The 13,149-nt window shown below is 42.6% G+C and overlaps 1 protein-coding gene across 1 annotated transcript in view; it reads left to right on the forward strand.

Moving 5' to 3' along the window:
• The window catches only part of NCK1 (NCK adaptor protein 1), a 139,796-nt gene that overhangs the window by 60,319 nt on the left and 66,328 nt on the right, over positions 1-13,149 (forward strand). Inside the window, exon 2 of the mRNA XM_073576504.1 lies at positions 308-352. The gene's annotated coding sequence lies outside the window, so the exon portion shown is untranslated. The remainder of the gene's footprint in view (positions 1-307; positions 353-13,149) is intronic.

Genomic DNA, 13,149 nt, shown 5'->3' on the forward strand with positions numbered 1-13,149 from the left:
ATTCTGACCGCATGACATGTGCTGTACCCAAAGTTTCTGGGTAGTCCCAGTATAAAGGGGTTCGCTCATCAGACATTAGTGGCACTTCTATGTTTTTTTTTTTTCTCCGCCATGCGGATAACAGCAGTGTGCAAACTGGCACGATGCCACTTAACCACTGCGAGTCACAGCAGCTGGCACCAAGCTATCCCTTCTTAACCCATCTAATTTCCATTCCCAATGTCAGTAATGCTTCGTAGCCATGCGTTGTGTTTACGTGACTTGTGTGTCTCTTTTTATTATATCTGTCATTTTTTTTTTTCTTTAGGTGGTTCTCTGGATTTTGAAAACTGAAAGATTTGATGTGGCGAAGGTATGGAAATATATTGCCTATGACGTGTTGTACATTTATGGAGTTGCCATGTGTTTTATTAGTAGCGTAAATAGGAATTAGAATTGTACATATGTAATTTTGTGCAAAAAAAAAAAAAATACATTATTAAAAATAACATGTATGAGTGTATATGTGAGTGTGTGTGTCGTGAGCGTATGCATGTGTATATACTGTATGTATGCGTATATATATATGTGTGTGTGTATATATATATATATATATATATATATATATATATATATGTGTGTGTGTGTGTATATGTATATATATATATAATACACACATACACGCACACATACATATATCTCTCTCTCTATATATATATATATATATATATATATATATATATTCGTCTAATTCTGTCTGTCTGTGTCTGTAACGGAAATCCCGTGTCGCTGATTGGTCGTGCCCGACAGGGAGATCTGTGGCGCTAGCCGCTGATCTCCCAACGGTTGCCGTGGGTCATCTCCTGCCGCACGGAGGTCAGCGGAGATGCAGCCGGGAGATGACGGCGCAGCGCTCAATGTGCGGATGGTACCCAGGGTCCGGAGGAGAGGAGACTCTCCTCCAGGCCCTGGGTGCCATAAACCTGTAAAACATAGAAATAAAATAAAAAATAGTGATATACTCACCTTCCGACGGCCCCCGGACTCTTTCCCTCCTCTCACCACGCGCCCGGCAACTTCCGGTCCCAGTAATGCTTTGCACGAAAGACCGCTGATGACGTCGCGCTCTCGTGAGAGTGACGTCATCTCCGGTCCTTCGCGCTAAGCATTACTGGGACCGGAAGATGCTGGGAGCGTGGAGAGATCAGTGGCCATCGGAGGGTGAGAATAACCTTTTTTTATTTTTTTTTCTTATTTTTACATTCTATCTTTTACTATTGATGCTGCATAGGCAGCATCAATAGTAAAAAGTTGATTACAATTGTCAAACACTATGCTTGACAAGTGTGACCAACCTGTCAATCACATTCCAAGTGATGCTTGGAATACTCTTGAATTCAGTGTGACATGCAGCAGCGACCAGGCCCCCGCTGTGAGATTGCCGATCATGGTGGAGCGTCCTGGACCATCTTTTGAACATCTGTCTCCCGCTGGCCATATTCTAGAATACCCGATGCGTTAGAATCAGGCCACCATCTGTGTGTGTGTGTATATATATATATATATATATATATATATATATATATATATATATATATATATATAATAATGTGTGTACGTATGTGTATGCATACATATCCCCTTCGCGCTCATGGACCTACACAGATCCTAAAGTGATGGCGTGTCTCAGTTATATTTAATTACATCACAAGATGGGGACACCTATTTAATATAACAATGTCAGTAGTGTAAGTAATTGGCACTTTCCCGTGAGGCTTTATATTTGTAATGTCCAGTTGGTAATGACAGTATAGATTTTAGTAAATTTCACCATGCTTAATTTCTTTTTCTACAAACTGTTTCACCATGCTTTAAGAGTAATTGACAACATTGGCAGAAAGTGACATTTTTACTGTGGGTTTTTTTCCCTATGAACTGAGAGTTCTATCCAACTATGTTGTAACTTACAGGTCATGGGTTTTTGTTGGGGACAGTTAATGTTACATTAGTTACAGAGATTGGCCTAAGTGTTTAAGAGTTTGTGCGCCTTAAAGGAGTTTTCCTTATCACCAAGATCCTATTCCAATATGTAGTAGATGTAATAATATTAGCAAATGCCTCCCATTAGAAATGTAGTACAGTTCTTCTGATTAGCTATGTTGCTTGCCCCATGTGCAGGGCATTGCAGTACCTTGGTTATCTCCACTGATATATAGTGGCAGGTAGTTATCTAGCTGTTAGTGGTCATAACCATGGATACCTAAGGCACTGCAATGCCCTTCACATGGGGTAAGTGACATAGCGACTCAGAAGAACTGTGCTACATTTCTAATTGGAAGAATTTGCTGTTATTAATATTATTACATCTACTACATATCGGGATGTGATCTTGGAGTTGGATATGCCCCAACTTTGATAATGTGCGATTTCAGCAATTTTCGGTGAATTTTGATTACGCTTTTGTATGGACATTGTGAAACTAGATCACTAAAATACCATCACTAAAATACCAGAGTACATGCCTATAAATGACATGCTTGGAATATTTTCTCTGTATTTCTCAACTAGCTGTGGTAGAAGATTTTTGCATCACACTTCCTACTTCCTTATGTTTCTGGCCACATAGCATGAAACTTTTCTTAGAACAGCGTTAAGCAATCTGACGAGCTCGGTCCAGGAGAATGTAACCGTAAATGAACGGCGCTGCCCATTGCAAAACTTTAAAGCGAAGCCATCTAAAGAAAATTGGAAAATTGTCTATTGTTTAAATCAGGTGTGTGTTTAAAGAAAATGTATTTTTTAATCATTTTTATCCATGGATTGTTTTTATATATCACAATCTTAATTAAAAATTAAAGAAATTGAACTTCTGTAGTTTTTGCACTGGCCGGTGGGGCTTTTTTTTTTTTTTTTTTTTAGACTTCCTTTTTCAGGAAACAACACATGTATAAAGACACAACTGTCCAATCTTGACCCCACTTTTTCTATTGAAATATCTTATGAGTGTGTGCAAAGATCATTGTGAAGATAGGGGGGTGAGGTGTGTCATCTATTGTAATTGGTGGAAGGTGTGTTATCAGCTGTGCATACAGGTGTTGTAATCCCGACTCTGATGAAAACTTCCTGAAAGGACTGGGAGTATACTTAATAAAAAGTGTGAAAATTGCAAGATCTCATTTTTTTTTTCTTTTTATAGAAAGATCATATGAAAGCAAAAATGCCTTCTCTTCTTTAAGCCCCTCATACACCTTATGTAGGTTGAAAAAATGCCAGTGGCTTGCCCGACAGCTATGTAAATCATCTGAGGGTCGCGTAGAAAGATTTGCAGGTGTGTAGTTTGGCATCCACATCCATACTCTATAGCAGCTGAACTAGGGTCCTGCAGCCAGCAACCCAGAGGCTCCCAGGATGCCTCCCTGCTGCCATGGACTGATGTGGACATTAGATCAGATCTCTGAGAATCTTTCTGCTCCTCTTAATCCACGACTGTGGCTTATAGCGGTATTCCCATCTCAAAGATCCCATCCCAATGTGTTGTAGGTGCAGTACTAATAATAATGTTAGCAAATATCGCTAACTAAAAATGTAGTATACAGGAGTTTTTCTGATTAGCAATGTCTTTCCTCATGTGCAGGCATTGCAGGACCTTGGGTATCCATGGTTACGACCGCTGATAGTGCCAGTTAGCTAGTTGCTAGTGGTTATGCCCATGGATACCTAAGGTCCTGCAATGCCTACACATGAGAAAAGAGACTGAAAACTATGCTACATTTATAATTGGAGGTATTTGCTAATAATATTATTATTATTACACCTACAACATATTAGGATGGGATCTTGGAGATGGGAATGCCTCTTTTAAGGATTTATGCCATCAATCCAGCTGCAAATACACCTTGCATTTTATCCCGATTTAAGAAAACATGTGAACATACCCTTAGGCTGGGTTCACACGTAGCGGAATTCCCGCGGAAGTTACCGCGAGAATTCTGGAATTCCATTCCGCGGGAAAATCGCATTTTAAATTCCTGCGATTTTCCCGCGGAAAAACTAGCGATTTGCAAACGTAATTAGTAACATAGTAACTTAGTTATTAAGGTTGAAGGGAGACTTTTAAGTCCATCTAGTTCAACCCATATTCTATCCTAACTTGCCCTAACATGTTGATCCAGAGGAAGGCAAAAAAAACCCATGTGGCAAACAGTAAGCTTCACATTGGGGAAAAAAATTCCTTCCCGACTCCACTGATCAACGCAATATAAAGGAAACTAGTGTATATACCCTGTAATATACTTTTCAAGGAAGGCATCCAGTCCCTTCTTAAATTTTAGTAGGGAATCACTCATTACAACATCATATGGCAGAGAGTTCAATAGTCTCACTGCTCTTACAGTAAAGAATCCACGTCTGGGAGTATGCTTAAACCTTCTTTCCTCCAGACGTAGAGGATGCCCCCTTGTCCCCGTCACAGGTCTAAGAGTAAAAAGATCAATAGAAAGGTCTTTGTACTGTCCCCGCATATATTTATACATTGTAATAAGATCACCCCTAAGGCTTCGATTCTCCAAACTAAATAACCCCAAGTGTAATAACCTGTCTTGGTATTGCAGACCCCATAGTTCCCTAATAACCTTGGTCGCTCTTCTCTGCACCCGCTCCAGTTCAGCTATGTTTTTCTTATACACCGGAGACCAGAACTGTACACAGTATTCTAAGTGTGGTCGCACTAGTGACTTATATAGAGGTAAAATTATGTTCTCCTCATGAGCATCTATGCCTCTTTTAATGCATCCCATTATTTTATTTGCCTTTGCAGCAGCTGCCTGACACTGGCCACTAAATGTGAGTTTGTCGTCCACCCATACACCCCAGGTCTTTTTCAGTGACTGTTTTGCCCAGTGTTTTACAATTAAGCACATAATTATACATCTTGTTTGTTCTACCCAAGTGCATGACCTTACATTTATCCCCATTAAAGCTCTTTTGCCATTTATCAGCCCAAGCTTCTAGTTTACATAAATCCTCCGGTAATATAAAATTGTCCTCCTCTGTATTGATTACCCTGCAGAGTTTAGTGTCATCTGCAAATATTGACATTCTACTCTCTATGCCACCTACAAGGTCATTAATAAATATGTTAAAAAGAAGCGGGCCCAAAACTGACCCCTGTGGCTTGGTTAAAGACTGACAAGGTCGAAACGCGTAGCCTCTGTCTGTTATGGCACCTGTGAAGAGCGCATAAGCTATTTGTGCATTTTAATACGTTTTTTCAATAAAGAAGAAAAAGATTTTATACGCAGCTGGAACCAATTCATCCTTTGCCTTGTTCGTTTCCACGTTTGTCTGCACGGGGTTCCGAGGATCTGCGCAGGTGGCTGGTGAGCTGGCTTACTTTTCATTTAGTCTTCTATGAAGTTTTTTTTAATGAAAAAATTTTAACCCCTTCACCCTGAAGCCTGTTTTCATTTTCCTGACCAGGTAAATTGTTTTCAATTCTGACCAGTGTCACTTAATGTGGTAATAACTCTGGAACGCTTTAAAAGCTTCCAGTGATTGACATTTTCTCGCGACATATTGTACTTCATGATAGTGGCAAAAATGTTTTCAATACGACTTGCGTTTATTTGGAAAAATATCAGAAATGTGGCGAAATCTTTGAAAATATTGTAATTTTAAAACTTTTCACTTTTATGCCCTTAAATCAGAGAGTTATCACACAAAATAGTTAATAAATAACATTTCCCACATGTCCACTTTACTGATGTAATATATATGTGTGTGCGTCTGTGGGTGGGCATCTGTCTGCCTGTCTGTAGGTGTCTGTGTGTAGCCAGGCATCGGCTGATGAGACTACAACTCCCATCCGGCTATGTCTGCTGTCACATATAACAGTGACAGCATGAGCCGATGGTGGGACAGTAGTCCCATCATCCGGCGACAGTGTTCAATTGTAAAACAAAAAAAAACAGATTCATACTCGCCAAACACCTTATCCCCGACACCCTCGTCTCCTGCAACAAAAATAAAATAGACCAACATATACTTACCTTTCCGCTGTAGTCCATTTAATAACGAGTGTCCCACGACGATCTCACGTGTAGAACAGTCACATTGGGAGATGTGACCGCTCTACCCGGGCTCCGGTTATACACTGTGGAAGGATCACATCCTGTCAGTGTATCACTGTGCCTCCGTCAGAGGTCACCAGAGTTCGCGCTGTCACTTGCGACACCCGCTGCATGAGAAAATTCTCACACAGCGGTAGTGCCATAAAGTGAGAGCACGAACTCCAGTGAACTCTCAGTGATAGACTGCAGGAGCGATTATCTCCTGTCAGTGTGTCACAGGAGCCGTGTAGAGCAGTCACATCTCTCAATGTGACTGTTCTACACGTGAGAACGTCGTGGGACACTTGGTAAATGGACTATGTTGGACAGGGAGTATTTGTGTTGGTTTATTATATTTTTGTTGCAGGAGACAAGGGATTTGGGGATTAGGCGATGCAGTAAGTATGGTAAATTAAGATTCAATAAAGGAGTCTATGTGAGTGTGATTATTTCAATTTTAAGGGAACCTGTCACCCCCCCCCCCCCCAAGGCGGTTTTAAGTAAAAGAGCCACCTTGTGCAGCACGAATGCAGCATTCTGTCAAGGTGGCTCTTTTATTTGGCATCCCTTCCACCGCATAAATAAGCGTTTTTAAAATTTGTCTCCCATACCAGAAGTTTGTCTGGGGGCAGGTCTTTCCCCCTCGGACACAGACGCCTCACATCCATCAGTCGTTGTTTCCTTCAGTCTTGGCTCCGCCTCCTCAGCGTTCATTTCACTTCCTGGCGCCTGCGCTGTAATATCTTGGGCATGCGCAGTTAGCACATGATGTCCGAGCTATCGCACCTGCGTGGACGCGCGGCCAGAGATCCCGCCCCGCAGTATCTTCTGATTTATTCACACTGCGGGGCTGGGAATCTTGGGAATGCGCATTAGTTCTCTGCGGCTCTCCCTCAAATCCCTCCGCCTCTATCCTACTGTGCAGTGTCATAGGAGGAATCGTCAATTAGGGATGAGCTGACTATTCCTCCTATGACGCTGCACAGTAGGAAAGAGGCGGACTTTCCTACTGGTGACTACCTCTTGAAGCTCATCAAGAGAATGCCAAGAGTGTGCAAAGCAGTAATCAAAGCAAAAGGTGGCTACTTTGAAGAACCTAGAATATAAGACACATTTTCAGTTGTTTCACACTTTTTTGTTAATTATATAATTCCACATGTGTTAATTCATAGTTTTGATGCCTTCAGAGTGAATCTACAATTTTGTTAGTCATGAAAATAAAGAAAACTCTTTGAATGAGAAGGTGTGTCCAAACTTTTGGTCTGTACTATATATATATTTACATTTGTTTTGTGTGTGTAAACATTGTATGAGCATGGTATGTGATGATATTATGGTCTTCAATGGAGAATGTAAAAGAACGGGTTGGACAGGGAAATTACATTGCAATTCTTTTTTTTTTTGTGTGTGTTAATTAATATATCTTTATTTAGCTTTCAAAACCGCATACAAATCCGCAGAGAACACCGCATGAAAATCCACAACAAAACCGCACAGATTTTCTACTGCGTTTTCTGCCAAGAGAGGAAGAATCCACACAGAATTTTACAAAGGCAAATCTGCGACGTGCGCACGTACCCTAATAACTTTATAAAAAAAAAATTACGCCTGCCCACTCTTCCTCCTTCCTTTCCGCAGTGGTTTTGGCACGCAGATCCGCAGACCTTTTTACACCTACAGTTTTGCTGCGGATTTGACTGACTCAGTGTAAATCATTGGGTGCAGAAACGCTGCAGATCCGCAAAATGAATTGACATGCTGTGGAAAATAAAACATTGCTAATCTGCGCTGAATTTTCCGCAGCATGTGCACACCAATTCTGAATTCCCATTGATTAACATTGGTTGGGCAATTCATTGCAGATTTGGTGCAGTTCCGCATGGAAAAAACGCTGCGGATCTGCGTAAAAATCCGCAACGTGTGCATATAGCCTTAGGGTTAAAAGTTGACCAGCAATTTCTAATTTTTACAGCAAAATTTACAAAACCATTTTTTGTAGGAACCACCTCACGTGGCTTATAGTGACTATAAGGTCTATATGATGCAAATACCCAAAAGTGATGCCATTCTAAAAACTGCACTCCTCAAGGTACTCCAAACCACATTCAAGATGTGAGGGTGCCATGTCACATTGACAAAGCCCCTGGAGATGCCAGAGCAGCAGAAACCCTCCATAAGTGACCCCATTTTGCAAACTAAGCTCTCAATGAAGTCATCTAGGGGTGCAATGATTATATTGGCACCACATGTGTGTCACATTATTTTATACCTTTGGGCAGTGAAGAAAAAATAATTGCCATCAAAATTTAGTTTTAGCTCCATATTTTACATTTTCACACTGAGAAATGAGTAAAAATGGTGCCAAATTTGTCTCACAGTATCTTCTGAATGTAGAAATACAGCACTACTGTATATACTCTTGTATAAGCCGAGATTTTCACCACATTTTTTTTGTGCTGAAAACGCCCCTCTCGGCTTATATACGAGTCATTGCTGGCGGAGGAGGGGGGATGAGGGAGCAGAACACATTATACTCGCCCTCCTGGTGTCATCACTGCATATCAGTCCCTGCATCTCAGTCCGGGGCGGGCGCCGGCAGCTCTCTTCCTGTCTTCCTTCCAGTGCTGAGCGGTCACGTGGTACCGCTCATTAAAGTAATGAATAGGCATGCGTCTCCACTCCCATAGGCGTGGAGTGCATATTCATTACTTTAATGAGCGGTACCATGTGATCACTGCACACTGGAAGGAAGCAGAGAAGAGACATGCCGGCACCCACCCCGGACTGAGATGTAGCAGTGCCAAGAGGGTGAGTAGAACAAGGGGACGGTGAGCCATGCGATATTCACCTGTCCCTGTTCCACCGCCGCGCTGTGCTGTCTTCCGCGTCCTCTGCCTGTGACGTTCAGGTCGGAGGGCGCGATGGCGTGTTTAGTGCGTGCCCTCTGCCTGAATAGTCACTGCAGAGAGACGGAAGACACAGATGCGCGCAGTGGTGGAACGGGGACAGGTTATTTTAGCTGGTGTTGGGGGCAGCGACGAGACGTGAGTATGTCATTTTATTTTTTTAATTGCAGCAGCAGCATATGGAGCATCTTATGGGGCCATCAACCTTTATATGGAGCATTATATGGGGCATATATATCTATGGAGCATCTTATGGGGCCATCAACCTTTATGGAACATTATATGGGGCATATTTTAATATGGAGCATCTTATGGGGCCATCATAAACCTTTGTGCAGCATTATATGGGGTGTATTTTGTATGGGAGCATCTTATGGGACCCATCATGAACTGTATGGAGCATTATATGGGGCTCCTGATTCAATATGGATATTCAAAAGCATTTATAACCTACTGATGTCTCAATTAATTTTACTTTTATTGGTATCTATTTTTATTTTTGAAATTTACCAGTAGCTGCTTCATTTCCCGCCCTAGGCTTATACTCGAGTCAATAAGTTTTCCCAGTTTTTTGTGGCAAACTTAGGGGCCTTCACTTATACTCGTGTCGGCTTATACTTGAGTATATACGGTACTTTTGCCATACGGCAAAACTCAGGAGGGACGGAGCGCTATTTGCTTCCTGGATTGCAGGTTTTTTCTAGAATAGTTTGCGGACTCTATATACAGTGACCTAATTTTGGAAATTATACGCCTTTGGGAATTTATCCACAGGTGTAGTGAGTATTTGGACTCCATGGATATTTTCCAGAAACAAGCAACAGTGGATGTTGCTGAAGGAAAATTTGCAAACTGCCATTGTAGTGGCCAGTATGCTGTAGTGACCATTGTTATGCCCAGCATGTGATTCTGGAGACACACACCTGTAAATAAGTGGACTCTTATCACTACAGAAATGCCAAACCATGTGAATGCTAAACGTGGTTTAGGTACACTGTGGGGCTCAGAAGGGAGGGGGGCATTTGGATTTGAGAGCACAGAATTTGCTGAATTTCTTTTGGGGACAAGGAGTCATAGCTCTTTTCCAGAGCCCTTGTACTACCAGTAACGTGGAAGCCTTCTATATTTCCATTAACAGATGACAGACCTGAATGGGGGCTTTTTTTGGGGGGTGGATTTGAAACTTTTATTGGGAACATTTTAGGTAACATTTGGGATCACATTTATCTGGCGCTCTATGCTGAGCACTTACATCGAAACCTCCGAGCGACGTGATTCAGATGAAACCCCCAAGGGAGTTGTCTTCTTTGTTTCTATAAGTTCTACTCTGGAAGATTTCGCTACGTTGCCTCACACTTTACTTCCCTGAGATCTCTCTGCATTGTGTAAAACTTTTCCTAGAAAACAGTTGCGTTTAGCAATTTGTAATGTGGGGGAGTGGGTTAGCGTAGGTGTCGAGGGAATGATCTGCTTCCATCATCACTGTCCTGCCATGACTTCTATCATTGTTGTCTCCACTGTGTGAGGATGTATGTCAGCTCCTCCGGCGCCCCTTCATCTGCAGTGCATTATAAGAATCATGAGGTTTCATATGACACTTCTGGGCTCCTGATTTTTCATGTTTTTTTTTGTTTTTTTGTGTGGAATTTATGCTGTTTTGAAATATGTAAAAGAGAGTCTGCAGACATGAAGGAAACCATCAGGGGGCACTATAGGTTCCTAGTTGAGGCTCCTAAATGCTAGATCTTGGCCGTTTTTTGTACTCTTTGCTACCTGCTAAAATGTATCAGGAGAGATAATAAGGGTAAATGTACATTGAGGCCATTCTGATAAATGGTTGCTCTAATGCTTTTATGTCCGATCGGTGGGGTCTGACATCTGGAACCCGCCATCCGTCAGCGGACCCATGTTGGCAGTTGCTGAGCTGTATAGAACAGCTCTGAGAACTGTGTAGTGGCCGCTTCCGGTTCCTGTGTATTTGTCCCTAGTTGAATGAAAAAGAGTGGATCCACCCGCTGCCGGTACTGAGAGAAGCTGGTTGGTGGGGGGGGTCTGTCCACCACCATCTGATAGGTCATCAGTATCAAAGTTGTGAAGAATGTGTCAAATTATTTTTTCCAACAATTGAAAAAGTGTTAAGTATTGATGTTTTATTAAAAAAAAAAAAATATATAAACGTAACTTTAATGGTGTAAAGTATGAACATTAAAGTTTTGATATTTTCCACTTTTCAACACTAGGGGGAGCAGCTGTTGAAATTTGCCATGAAATCCTAGTGTACAACTAGCTTGCATTACGACAGCAGTAAAAGTGGGCGGGATCTGCTCCGTGTGTGATGGCACTGCTCCATATGATCATAGCGCATAGATATTTTGTTGGTGACTGCAAAGTGATGCAGACAAAGGCAGTTGACAGCACCAATTCTGTTACTGCTGCTCGCTGCATCACGCACTAGGATTAGCTACATGGGGTGCATCGCACACTGGGATTAGATACGTGGAGTGTATCACACCCTGGTATTAGATACGTGGAGTGTATCACACCCTGGTATTAGATACGTGGAGTCTATCGCACCCTGGTATTAGATACGTGGAGTCTATCACACGTTGGGATTAGATGTGCAGAGCGTGTTGTGCAAGGAATTAGATACACAAATCATCAGAGGCTGTCATATGTGATGGCATTAGATACACAAATCATCAGAGGCTGTCATATGTGATGGCATTAGATACACGGCTCAGCGGAGTTCATCATGTGATGGCATTAGATGCATGAAGTGTGACGCCTGTGATGGCAGTAGACACATGGAGTATAACACGGAGGTAGCCCGCGGTGTTCAGAAATCCTCTGGTTGCTGTGCTCTGAACACTGAGCTTTGCTCTGTCAGTGGAAGCCTCCTTCTGATGTCTGTGATGATCAGCAGAGAGGACTTTGTCTCTGGTTGAGGTCCTCTGTGCAGTGAAGTTGCATGTGCTCAGCGTTGTAAAGTCTCATTTAGGTGTCCCTGCATGATGGACGTCTGAGTGAGGCTTACGGTCACTTAGCAGAGCTGCGATAACACAGCAGCAGGATGATTACCCTGCTGTGCTCTAACACTGCGGTGACAGCGACTGTGAGCGTAGGTCCGGTATCGTACTACTAGTGCCAGGCTACCGAGCTGCTCCATTGCTGGAAAAAGGTGCTGCCATAGCCCTGCTCCCACCCCTCAGAGCAGCCCTGTTGCGGGGACTTCTTACAGCGGTGACACCACCTTGGTAGCCTGGCATTAGAAAAAAATAATAACAATAAATGTGAATACAGTGTATTAAAAAAACAATGATCTTGATACATTCCCTTAAATGGTTGTGCTTGAACAGGCGAGTGTGAGTGTGTGCTGCTCTTAGGCTACTTTCACACATCAGTTTTTTGCCGTCAGGCAGGATCCGGCTATTTTTAGAAAAAACGGATCCGGTATAAATTTTGGAGAACTGTAGAAACGGATCCGTTTTTCTGCTGGATCCGTCTAGCAGGTTATATCTGTTTCCTGGGGGCTGGCCAATTGGATCTGAGCATGCGCAGACTTAAAAAAACGGATCCGGTGGCTGGATCCGTCTTTTTCTGGATCCGGCGCCCATAGACTTTCATTGTGGCAAAAAGCCGGAAGCGTCGGATCCGGCACTTCCGGCTTTTTCGCCGGAGACAAAAAAACGTTACAGTAGCCGTTTTTTCCAGACACCGGAATGAGACAAGTGGCCGGATCCGGCAAAAACCGGATGAAACGCAATGCCATCCGGCGCGATCCGGCGCTAATGCAAGTCAATGGGGAAAAACTGGATCCGGCATTGTATTTCGCCGGATCCGTTTTTACAAAAAAAAGCCGGATCGCGCCTGACGGCAAAAAACTGATGTGTGAAAGAGGCCTTACAGAAGGGGGTCCTGAGCCATCTTCCACCAGCCCTGACAGCGCATATGGACGGATGTCTATACTTGTGCTCCAGTATCTGTTGTGACGTTGCCCAGTAAAACGTTTACTACTTTTTTTTCTGTTTGGCCATTTACATGGGATCGTCTATATGTTCATGTGAGTGCGGCCACTAAGTTGTATACTGAGGTCGCCGTGTCCTCTTATAATCTGTGGATATTACTGGAAGAAGCTTCCCATTGTAAGAATAGGCGTC

Source organism: Dendrobates tinctorius, unplaced genomic scaffold (genome assembly GCF_039654945.1).
Source record: "Dendrobates tinctorius isolate UK_male_01 unplaced genomic scaffold, ASM3965494v1 ptg000049l, whole genome shotgun sequence".
Classification (NCBI taxonomy): Eukaryota; Metazoa; Chordata; class Amphibia; order Anura; family Dendrobatidae; genus Dendrobates; species Dendrobates tinctorius.